The sequence below is a fragment of the Cricetulus griseus genome, chromosome 7 (assembly GCF_003668045.3).
Source record: "Cricetulus griseus strain 17A/GY chromosome 7, alternate assembly CriGri-PICRH-1.0, whole genome shotgun sequence".
NCBI classification, from domain to species: domain Eukaryota; kingdom Metazoa; phylum Chordata; class Mammalia; order Rodentia; family Cricetidae; genus Cricetulus; species Cricetulus griseus.
The window spans coordinates 69,275,070-69,287,727 of NC_048600.1; positions in this window are offsets into that span (position 1 = coordinate 69,275,070).

Genomic DNA, 12,658 nt, shown 5'->3' on the forward strand with positions numbered 1-12,658 from the left:
CTGCCTCCCCCACAAATAAATACACCTAATTTTTTTTTAAGCTGAAAAGATCAGTCAGGGTGGCTTGCATTCGTAGTTCCAACACTTGAGAGGCTGAGGCAAGATGATAGCCACAAGTTGGAGGTCAGTTTGGGCTACAGAGTGAGACCTTGCCTCCAAAGAAAATTAATTAAAATTAAAAAGTGGGCTGAGGAGATGGCTCTGTGAGTAGTAAAATTGCTTGCTACTGAGTTGATGACCTGAGTTCAGTTCCTAGGACTCACATCATGCAAAGAGAGAACCGAAATTTGTCCTCTGACCTCCGTATGTGGGTCATGAACACACACCCCCTCCCTCTCTCTCATACACACACACACACTCAATCAATAAACAAATAAATAAGTGGAATAAAAATATACTTCAAAGAGTGACAATGTTAGTGGTAAGACCCAGAGCCCAAGTAGAATACTCTCCCAATCCCGACTTTTCTAACACCCTGCAAATAAACGACACCCACTTTCATTTGTAAGGCTTCCACGAGGCTGGGTCAATCGATTTTCCCAGCTCACAAGATCTGTGACATGTTCTTCTCTCCTCAGGACAGACACAGCGACCTTGCCAGCAGACAAGTCGGATGGATGCAGCAGGAATAGGGACAATAGGGTCAGAATCTGGGACAGGAACTCTTATCTGTCTCCTCTGAGCCACTGGCTGAGGTTTCTGAGGGCAGCACACGGGAAGACAATAACAGCTTTGGAAATCAGCCCCAAAGAGTCCTGGGTGCTGGTTGGAAAATTAGTGTCAGGGCTGCAAACTAGTTGAAAGGTGTATTGGCAAAAGACACTCAACATAACACAAGACCTCTGGAGGCAAGGCCCCTCCACAGAGTATAAAACAACAGCAAGCTGGACGTGGTGGCTCATGCCTGTAGTCCACACCAGGGAGGCTGAAGCAGGGGGAATCACTGTGAGTTCCAGGCAAACCTGTACTACATAATGAAACCCCGAGTCTTAGTCACTGTTCTACTGCTGTGAGGACACTGTGACCAAGGTATCTCTTATAAAAGAAAGCATGCAATTGAGGGCCTGCTTACAGTTTCAGAGGTTTAGTCTGTTGCTGTGATGGCGGGGAGCATGCAAAGGCACTGGAACAGTAGCTGAGAGAGCTGCCTCCTGATGTGCAGGCAGGTGGGGGGCAGGCAGATGTGGGGGCAGATGGCACCGGGCCTAACAGGGGCTTCTGAAATCTTAAAGCCTACCCCCAGTGACACATACCTCCTCCAACAAGGCCACACCTCCTACTCCTTCTTAAACAGTCTACCAATTGAGAACCAAATATTCTAATATGTGAATCTATAGGGGCCATTCTCATTCAAACCACCACAGGAATGTTTATTATAGTATCCAAAGTGTAGGTGCGAAGGCTCAGTGGGTAAAAGGAGTTTGCCACCACCTTGGCAACTCAGTTCAACCCCCAGGACACACACGGTGGAAGGAGAGAACTGACTCCCTACCATAAGTTGTCCTCTGACCTCCACATGTACCTCATGGGGCAGAACACCCTAGTGACTGACCTACCTCTCGCTGATTTTTTCTTTTTTTTTTAGATATTTGTTTTATGTGTATGAATGCTTTGCCTGTATATACATACTGCTTGCAAGCTTGGTACCTATGAAGGTCAGAAGAGAGCACAGATCCCCTGTGAGCTGCATGTGGCTGCTGAGACCTGAACCTGGATCTTCTCCAAGAGTAGCAAGTGCTCTTTACTGCTGAGCCATCTCTCAAGCCTCTTTCTTTTTTTCCTATTACAAAAGCATGCCGGGTGGTGGCACAGGTCTTTGATCCCAGCACTTGGGAGGCAGAAACAGGTGGATTTATGTCATTAAAAGGCCAACTTGGTCTACAGAGTTCTAGCACAGCCAGAGCTGTTAAGACAGAGAAACCCTGTCTCCAATGCCCCCCAAAAGTATTATATTTATCATCATCATCATAAATATTATTATAATAAAGAGTTGTTATTATGATGATAAATATAATACTATTTTTTATTTTTATTTATTTATTTATTTTTGTTTTTCGAGACAGTGTTTCTCTGTGACTTTGGAGGCTGTCCTGGAACTAGCTCTTGTAGACCAGGCCAGTCTCGAACTCACATAAATCTGCCTTCCTCTGCCTCCTGAGTGCTGGGATTAAAGGTGAGTGCCACAGCCCAGCTAAAAATAATACTTTTTTTCTTTTTAAAGATTTTATTTATTTATTTATTTATTTATTTATTTATTTATGATGTATACAACATTCTGCTTCCATGTATATCTGCACACCAGAAGAGGGCACCAGATCTCATAACAGATGGTTGTGAGCCACCATGTGGTTGCTGGGAATTGAACTCAGGACCTCTGGAAGAGCAGTCAGTGCTCTTAACCTCTGAGCCATCTCTCCAGTCCCTAAATATAATATTTTTAATAAATGTAATTATTATTATAAGTGTGTGTGTGTGTGTGTGTGTGTGTGTGTGTGTGTGTGAGTCTAGGTCCCCGGTTCTGGGGATTCAACTCAGGTCATCAAGCTTGGTGACAAGTTCCATTACCCAGAGAGCCATCTCAATTGGCCTGTTTTGTTTTGTTTTGTTTTGTTTTTCTTTTTTTTTTTGAGACATGTGTCCTAGGCTGTCTTCAAAATTACTATGTAGCCAAAGAGGACCTTGAACCTCAAGATCCTCCTGCCTCTACCTCCTGAGTGCTGGGATGACAGGCTTGCACCATCACATTTGACTCCCAAGTCTTCTAAGTTTTCAACAGATGCTGGGAATTTTTCATGTAAAATGTAAAATAATGGTCTCCATCTCTGTCTATCTATCTGTCTTTCACATGCACACCCTCAACTCTACCTCTATCTCTACCATGCAAGCTAAACAAAATACTTGGAGGAAGTATCATTACATCTGGTCCAGGTGGACAGATGATGGATCAGGGCATGGAAAAATACCATGGAAGCAGAAGGAATGACTAAGTCTGTCTGGGAGCGCGAAGGTTGGGCAGCTGTCCCAGCATGCGATGGCTGCATTGGGCTCTGCAGTTTGGACATGGGCTTTTCTAACCCATATGGGAAATAGCATTTCTCAGCCACTTACTGTGAGGCATTTTCAGGGGTCTCAGTGGCTTGGTGTGGCCAGAGAGCGGGGTGAACAAGGCGCGTGGGGAAGACACATGCAGATCTGGGCGAGCTGTTTTGACTTTATCTTGTAGGCAAGGGCAAGATGTGTCAGATGGCCATTATGCAAGGCCACCGGGGAGGAGGGGATGGAAAGCACTGGTCCTGAATAATGGAGCAGTTACTTGAATGGTTCTAGGGGGAGTTGGTGAGGGAGCAGGAGGATTGCCTCCCCCAGGTCCACTCAGACCCTGTCCTGGCTTTTGAGCTCCCAGAATGCAAGGTGCCAGAGTACTTCTCTTGGCTCTCAGCCTGAGAGTCAGCCAGGATATTGTGGTTACTGGGGCCTCTGGTTACAACACGTCTATTTTTAAAAAACATTGCACTATCTCTTTAATCAGGGCCCTGGACAGGATCTAAGGACAGTAGCAGGGACCAGCCCTCCCCCTATCCCGGGGGCAATTCTTAATGAACTAACTTCTCAGGGAGGCAGGCTTGGCATCCCTGGGTAGCTGGGGCACCCCAAGTTCAGGTACAATTTGAAAACAGGGCAGGATTACAAGAAGAAGCCCCAACCCCACCTTTTCACGGCACTTTGTATGTGTGTCTGTGCCCATGTGTCCCTGTCTGTGGAAACCAGAGGACAACCTTGGCTGTCATTGCTCAAGCACTTTCTATCTTGCTTTTTGAGACAGGGTCTCTTACTGGTCTAGAACTGGCCAAGGAGGCTGGGATGGCTAGGATCCACCCCCTCAGTGCTAGGATTATATCATAACCCACCACATCCAGCTTTTTGAAACATGGGTGCTAGAGATGGAATTATGGTCCTCATTGTTGTATGGAAAATTTAACTGCCTGAGCCACTTGCCTGCATTTATTTATTTATTTATTTATTTATTTATTTATTTATTTATTAGACAGGTCTTGTAATGCAGGTTTGGATGGCCTAGAGTATACTATATTAAACAAGGCTTTCTTTGCCTCCTGAGGGTTGGGATAACACTCATGTACCACCACCAAGTACCTTTGAATTAGGGACATTTGATAGCAATGCAGCATCTTCCAAGAGTCTGGAAGATCTAGGAGCAGAGGGTAGAGGGGTCAGAAATGTGCCCCCCATCCCCTTCCCCAAACCCACTACCTGAGACTGTCCAATATGTGATTCAGGGGTGTAGTTTAACAGAGAGTGAGTACCCACTGAGATGTTCAAGCAGAGTGAGCATAGGTCAGCTTTGTTCGTAAAACTATGCAAGGGGCTGTGTGGGGGGGTCCCCAGGGAATGGATAATAAGAGTCATTTAATTGGGATTGGACAGGCTTTTGTGTTTGGTGCCTTTTCAGAGGTTGGTATTTCTCCTTAACTGAGTTGGAACTAGTTTCCAGAGAACTTCACTCTTAGGGCTAGAGAGACGGCTTAGAGTAGAGAGCCTTTGCCATGCAAGCATGAGGGCCCGAGTTTAGATTCCCCAGCACTCACTTTGTCCTAGTTCACTTTTTATTGCCTTAGCAAACACCATGGCCAAAAGCAGCCTGGGCAGGAAAGGGTTTGTTTGGGGGTACACTTCCAGGTAACAGTTATAAAGGGAAGTCAGGGCAGGAGACTGGAGGCAGGAACTGAAGCAGAGATCATGGCGGAAAGTTGCTTACATGGCTTGCTAGTTGGCTTTCTTCTACAACTCAGGACCAGCCACACTGAGTTGGTCCCTCCCACGCTAATCAGTAACAGAGAAAATGTCCCTATCCACTTGCCTACTAACCAATCTGGTGGAGGCATTTTCTCAAATGAGGTTCCCTTTTCCCATATGACTCTAGTTTGAGTTAAGGTGACAAAAGACTAACCAGCACACATGTGAATGCCTGGTGAACGTAGCAGCTGCCTGTAGTTCTGGCACTTAGAAGTTGGAGACAAGGGATCCCCAGAGCAAGCTGGCTAGCCAGACTAGATGAATCAGTGTGCTCTGAGTTCCATTGACCAACACTGACTCAAGATAAGGTGGGCACTGATCAAGACCTGATGTCTATCTTTGACCTCCACATGCATGTGCACTGACATGTGGGAGCATGCATCCACACTGTACACGTACACACACACATGCATGAGCACGACACACACACACACACACACACACACACACACACACACACACAAATACTAGAACTCTGCCATGCAGCAGAGAGGAGTCATTAGCACTTCGTTGTGCACTGAATTTGTGCCGTCTCCCATGCTAAGTGTCCTTCCTGTAAAACAAAACTAAGGCCTGGAGAAATGGCTCAGAGGTTAAGAGCACTAGCTGCTCTTCCAGAGGTCATGAGTTCAATTCCCAGCAACCACATGGCGGCTCAAAACCATCTTTAATTAAATCTAGTGCCCTCTTCCCTCTTCTGATGTGCAGGCAAATGTGCAAGCAGAACATTGTATACATAATAATTAATTAAATCTTAAAAAAACAAAAACCAAGCCCCCAAAACAAAGCAGAGAAAACAAAATGAAAGGACACAGGAAACTTGGAGGCCTCAGTCTCGACTGTGACCTTGACATGGGGAATCTGAGTGTGGGTTGTGGACAGAATCTATCAAGTTGCATATGTTAAATGTTTGCAGTGTTTTGTGTAACAATTATACCTCAACAAAACTGGTTTTCTGCCACCCAGGGGTGATACACACCTTTGATCCCAGCACCCCAGGGATAGAGGATCTCTGAGTTTGAGGCTAGCCTGGTCTACAGAGTTCCAGGATAGCCAGACCTACACAGAGAAACTGTGTCTCGAAAAAATAAACAACCAAAAGTTTTAATTTTCTTTATATTTTCTTTTTTTAACTTTAAGAGTTATTTAATGTCGGGTGTTGGTGACGCAGGCCTTTAATCCCAGCACTCGGGAGGCAGAGGCAGGCGGATCTCTGTGAGTTCGAGACCAGCCTGTCTACAAGAGCTAGTTCTGGACAGGCTCCAAAGCTACAGAGAAACCCTGTCTCAAAAACAAAACAAAACAAAACAAAACAAAAAAAAGAGTTATTTAGCTTATTTCATGTGTATGGGTGTTTTGCCTGCATTCATGTCTGTGTACTATGTGCATTCCTGGTACTGGTACAGGTGCCCTCAGAGGCCAGAAGATGATGTCAGATCCCCTGGAACTGGAGTCATAGGCATTGTGAGCCATCATGCAGGTAGGTACTGGGAACCAAACCCTGGAACACTGGAAGAGCAGCCAGTGCTCCTAACCATGGAGCCATCTCTTCATCCCTTTCCTCTTCATTATAGAGAGTGCTGGTGACAGAACTCAGCACAGCAAGGAAGGCACAGCGGAATGTATGGTGAACACAACTCTCACATGGGGACAGACCAGGAATCAACAAGTCTCCTACAGGAAGTGGGGCCAGGCTATACCCCTCAAGCCTGTTACCCAGCTAGCCACTTCATCCAGGTCTCACATCCTGAAAGGTCCACAGCATCCCAAAACAGGGCCACCAGCTAGGGAGCAAGTGTTCAAACATTTGATCCAGTTGGGAACATTTCATATCCAAATCACAGCAGCCTTCAAGAACCACTCCCTTCAATCAGTTCCCAGTTCCCACGTCCACTGCTTCCCCATAGACAGATTAAGATCCCATCAGTGAATCTTGTCACTGATGAGGTCAGAGCCTCATGTTCCAATCACTTCCCCAAATCCCCTTCTCTGCACATTGCTTCATGAATACAAGAGTCCTTGGAGAACATTCCAGAAGCACACTGTAACAGGGTCCCTGGGTTTAATCTCCATCACCACCACTGACTGAGGAGCTACCTTGATAGGCTGAACTCTTCGTCTACTCAGTCACTTTTAATCTTCAGCACCAACAAGGTTGGTGATAGGGGTTACTATTTCCACTACTCAGAAGCAGCAGCTTAGGCCCTGGGGCTATAACTCAGTTGGCAGGGTGCTTGCCTAGCATGTGTGAGGTTCTCCTATGTTTGAACCCCTGCAGAAACTGTCTAATAAAGAGAGAGAGAGAAAGATGGAGGGGAGAAGGGGAGGGGGAGGGGCCATCTTGGGTTTCAAGAGGGTAAGTCACTTAGAGTCATCCAGGAGATTTGAACCCTAATCTGTAGTATTCCATGAGTTGAACTCTAAACAACCAGAATAAGAAGGATCAGCACCCCATGATCCTCTGAATGATTCTTTGTGGGATCCAGTGAGGGCAATAAGAACTCCAAATGTCAGTGGAGTAACAAGCCAGGTTGCAGAGCATTATGGCACTGAGAACAGCCAACAAGGGCTGCTATTTCTAGCCTCCCAGAAAGGATTGTACGCAGGGGTGGGCAGGGCAGAGCAATGCTAAGAGGAGCTGGAGACCCCTTCAGCCTGCAGCCTCCAGCTCACCCTGTCACCAGATTGCCTGCCTGCCCGATGTCTAAATAAGGTTGAGGCTCACTGTAGCAGCTAAAAATAAACTCTACTCCCGGTCCTGCCTGGCGACCTCCCCAGCCCACAGGGCTCCCGGTGCTAGTGTTAATTCCAAATAACCAATTCCATGATTAACCAGTTAAGGGGAACTTTATGAGGTGCCCCCCACCCCCACCAAGTCGGGATTTGAGAGAGCAGCCCTGGGGCTGGCTTTTTGAGGTCCATTTTACGAGGAAGAGCCACACAGTTAGTTAATAGAAAATTGTTGTAAGCATTTTTACAGGGGCGAGATAATTGGCTGTTAGAAAAATACAAAGAAAAAGCAAGAATAGAAGCAAAAATATACACCATGAAGGTGAGGAGTCCCATATCATGGAGTAGGTGGTCACTGGTGTAGCTCAGAGTATCCTGAAAACATTTTGTAAGGCAAAGCATAGTCATAAATCAGGCAGTCATGAGTTCAGTGTAGGTTTAAAACTCTGTTTGTTTGGGTTTGGTTTTTTGAGACAGGGTTTCTTAGTGTATCCCTGGCTGTCCTGGAACTCACTCTGTAGACCAGGCTAGCTTCAAACTCACCTGCCTGTGCCTCCTGAGTGCAGGCATTAAAGGCGTGCACCACAACCACCCAGTTTAAAAACATGTTTTGCATGTACACTAAGTACACTAGGTTTAGGAAACAGAAACTTCTTCTTCTTCTTCTTTTTTTTTTCCCCCAGGTAGGGTTTCTCTGTGTACCCCTGGGTGTCCTGGAACCAGCACTATAGAACAGGCTGGCCTCGAACTCACAGAAATCCATCTGCCTCTGCCTCCTGAGTGCTGGGATTAAAGGCATGCACCACCACTGCCCGACTCAGAAACTAGAAATAGAAACCTAAGGTATGGGGACAATATTGTGGCTCCTTAACAACCATGTGGCTCCTGCTCTGGTACGAAGTAGGACTGGCTTTCTGAAGACTATCTTTGCAGGAATTGTAGAGCCAGGTCTCCTTGGGGACTGCAGAGGACCAGGACCCGAAGTCAGGAGTTGAAGGTCTCTTCCCAAACCTGAGCAAGCATCTCTTTCCTTCACTGAGATTTCTAGGGTCCGTCTGTCCTACAGATCTTTTTCAGTTCATGAAATCTTTCATAAAGATTGCAATTAACTGCCCACCCTGACGTGTGGAGAGTGCATGTAAGAGTCCGGATTTCCTTCTTACTCTTGAAAAATCCCCTGGTAGGTCCCCATGCATCTGCAGAGAAAACACGAGTTGGGCCGCTGCCGCCCCCTGCTGGAAAATGGCGTGCACTGAAGGTGGCTGTGAGTGGCCATGAATTCCTGCAGTCATGAGGTCAACAGCAGATGAAGCTACTGGGACACTGTCTTGTTATGTAATCTCAGAGTTGGATGCCCTGGTATTTCCCTGCCTGGCAAATGCGCGAGGAATGAATGAATGAGATGGGCTGTATAGTGCTCTGGAAACTGTAGAGGCCTCTCAAAGGGTTTATAACTATGGATTGGTAAATTGATATAGTCTGTCTTGGAACCCAACTCTCAAGACTTAAAAGAAGGAACTTCTTAATGCTCAATCCAGGTTTTTGTAAAAAAAAAGCTGAGCATGGAGTCTGGGAAGACTTAACAGTAGGTAAGAATGAGAGCTGAAAGTTGGGGGAAATGGTAACCACTGCCCGGGGCATATGCACCCCACCCCCACACATGTACACATAACTTATGCTCTTGCTCACTCATGTGCTCATCTCTCTCTCTCTCTCTCTCTCTCTCTCTCTCTCTCTCTCTCTCTCTCTCTCTCTCTCTCTCTCTCTCTCTCTCACACACACACACACACACACACACACACACACACGAGTCCCTGACCCTGTTAGAACACAGCAGAAAGGCAGAGTAGACAGAAGAAATGCTTAGACACCCACCTCTTCTTGGGCAACTTGGCAGAGCTAGATTGTTGACCCAATTTAACAATACTGAACTGGACCACTTGAGAGGCACCTGGGAATCCATTCCCTCACCAGGCAGAGAACAGGGAAGAACTGGGGCCTTGTCCTTCCTGCCCTGTTGTAGTAAGCAGAGGGGGAAGGAAGAGTTGCCTTAGTGGCTTTCTTTAGGAAGAAATAGTAACATAATCCAAGAATGGGAAAGCCAGTCTAACCATGACACCTGCTACTACAGGGGCAGAATACAGTTCTAGTCCACCATACAAGTCACAGCCTACACTGCCATATCAAAAGATGATAACAGTCATGTAGTTCAGTGGGTAGAGGGCCAGCATGACATGTCTGGGGGCCTGGGATCCATCCCAAGCTGTGCCTAATTCGAGGTGCAGGAAGCACACAGGTTTGTCACCCTCAGCCACCCCAGAGGTGGAAACTAGGGCATAAGGGAGTTGCCCCTGAGCACCCCAACCCCATTGGACTACATTAGATCATATCTTAAAATAACAAAAGAAAAAGTTAGATCCCATATCAAAAGACAGAGAAAAGCATAGGCTGAGGCTGTAGCTCTGGGGGCAGTGTTCCATTGCTATGTATGAAGCCCCAGGTTCAGTCCCCAGCACAGCATAAATGAGGCCTTGTTTTCATTCATGTTTTTTGTTTAAAACAAACAAAAAAAGCATAACAAATTTATTTAGTCAAAGTCTCACATGAGTCCAGAACCTTCAGATTGAAAACCCAAAGTTTACTTGGGTGTGGTGGTATAGTCCTGTGATTCCAGTTACTCCAGAGGGTGAAGCAGGAAGACAGCAAATTCAAGGTCCACCAGGGCTGCAGAGTGAGGTCAAGACTAGCCTGGACAACATACTGAGATCAGACTAGGTGCTCAGTTAGAATCTCCTTCCTCTCAGAAGCAGTGACTCCTCACACCGGCTCTAGCAACCAGAGCAAGTAAGCTTGAAATCTCCTTTCCTGTCTGTCTCCTTTGCTTTGGCTGAAGTACAGCTCTATCATTGTCCTTAATCTCGCCTTAAGGTCACCTTGAATTCCTGGATGAGGGTAATTATCGATAACAGTAAAACTGTACCCTGAAGCAGGAGTGATCAGCTTGTAAGAGTTGGACTGAGCTTCCTGGATGACTATTATTATTATTGTTCCTTTTTTTTTTTTTTTTTTGGTATTCCGAGACAGGGTTTCTCTGTGGCTTTGGAGGCTGTCCTGGAACTAGCTCTTGTAGACCAGGCTGGTCTCGAACTCACAGAGATCTGCCTGCCTCTGCCTCTGCCTGCTGAGTGCTGGGATTAAAGGTGTGGGCCACCACTGCCTGGCCTGTTACTTTGTTTTTGTTTTTATCTTTTGAGACAGGGTTTCCTTGCTTAGCCATGGCTGTTCTGGAACTTGCTCTGCAGACCAGGTTGGCCTTGAACTCACAGAGATCTTCCTGCCTCTGCCTCTCAAGTGCTGGGATTAAAGGCCAGCACCACCACTTCTTGGCTCAAGGATGAGTTTGGGGCCAACTTGAAGAACCAGAGCTGAGACAATGACAACACCTTGCCCAGGGTGCTGCCCACTGCAGCTCTTCCTCTACTTACACCTAAAGCTCATTTAAGTAACCCCCAAATGGTCTTGGGACCACTGGGCTCCTCTATCTTTTCCTCTTTTTAGTTTGACCACACTGAATAAATCTATTTTTCACTGTTACTCTTAACTGGTAAGGCAGTTGGCAGAGCCTAGGGAGTTGGGGCTGCTTAAGTTGGGTTTTTGCCCTAAAAACACCAGCTACAAGACCCTGTCTCAGGGCTGGAGTGATGATGGTTCAGTGACTGAGAGCACTTGCTATTCCTCTAGAGCAGAGTTCAGTTCTCAGCACCCGAATTGGGAGGCTCACAACTGCCTGAAACTCCAGTTTCAGAGGACTGGATAACCTCTTCTGCCTACTCAGACATCTGCCTACAGGTGGCGCTCCTCCCCATCTGCATAAATAAAATGTCTTAAAACCAAAACCCTGTCTTGAACCAAAAATCAAAGAAAAGGGTCAAGTGTGGAATGTAGCTCAGTGGAGGAGTGCTGACAGCCTTTGCTGTCTTGGAACTCTCTCTGTAGACCAGGCTGGCCTTTAACTCACACAGATCCGCCTGCCTGCCTTTGCCTCCTGAGTGCTGGGATTAAAGATGTGTGCCACCGCTGCCCATATACAACAAAAATTCATTGTTTCAAGCCAGTGAGAATGGCTTATTGGGTTAAGGTGTTTGCTGCCAAGCCTGCCAATCTGAATTTGATATCCAGGACCCACAGGGCAGAAGGAAAGAACCAACTCCCTCACAGATTGTCCTCTGATCCCATACAAGCACACAAAATAAAGAAAACAAAAAAGCAAAATAAAAGACACTTTAAAACTTGACAGTTTTGTCAGGCACTGGCTATTCATTAGGAACTAAAAGTTACAGTCCCACTTCTTACAGTAATTTGAAGGAATATTTCTGAGGCAAGATAAAATGAGAAACAAGACCCTCACTCAACAATAACAAATTCAAGAGATCGTGAAAATGAAGCAGTTTTAGAAACCATTCTGCAGAAAGGGGCATAGAGACAAAGCAAAAATGGCTGGGGTGCTGAGTGAAAGACAGGGAAATTCCTTCCCTTTCCTCCATAATTTGGGACTCAGGTACAGTCCTTGCATTCTTTTTGCATAGCTCCCTCCCCAAATTGCGCAATTTATTGTTTTAGTACAGTTTTATCTAATGAGCATCTTGGGCCTTGAGGTTGATCCCTTCCCCTCCCTCTCTCCCTCCTCCCCTCCCTTCCTCCCTCCCTCCCCCTCCCTCCCTCCCTCCCTCCCTCCCTTCTTTTCTTTTTTGAGACAGGGTTTCTCTATGTAGCCTTGGCTGTCCTGGAACTAGCTCTGTAGACCAAGTTGGCTTCAAACTCATCAAGATCCACCTGCCTCTGCCTCCTGAGTGCTGGGATTAAAGGCATGTACCACGATGCCTGGCAGGGCAGCCTGCTCCTTTTTCTAATGGTGGCTTCACAGGACTGCCTATAGCTTTCGAAGGCTCACAGTTTTCAAACAGGTGATAGCCACCGAATAAGGAGAGAGAAGTGCCTCAACCTCCTGCTTATCTGTGACTCTGAGAAGTTCTAAGGGTACCTCAGACGAAGACAAACCACACTGATTTATTTCTTACAGAAGAAAGATAGGGAATATGGGGGAGATAAGAAGAAA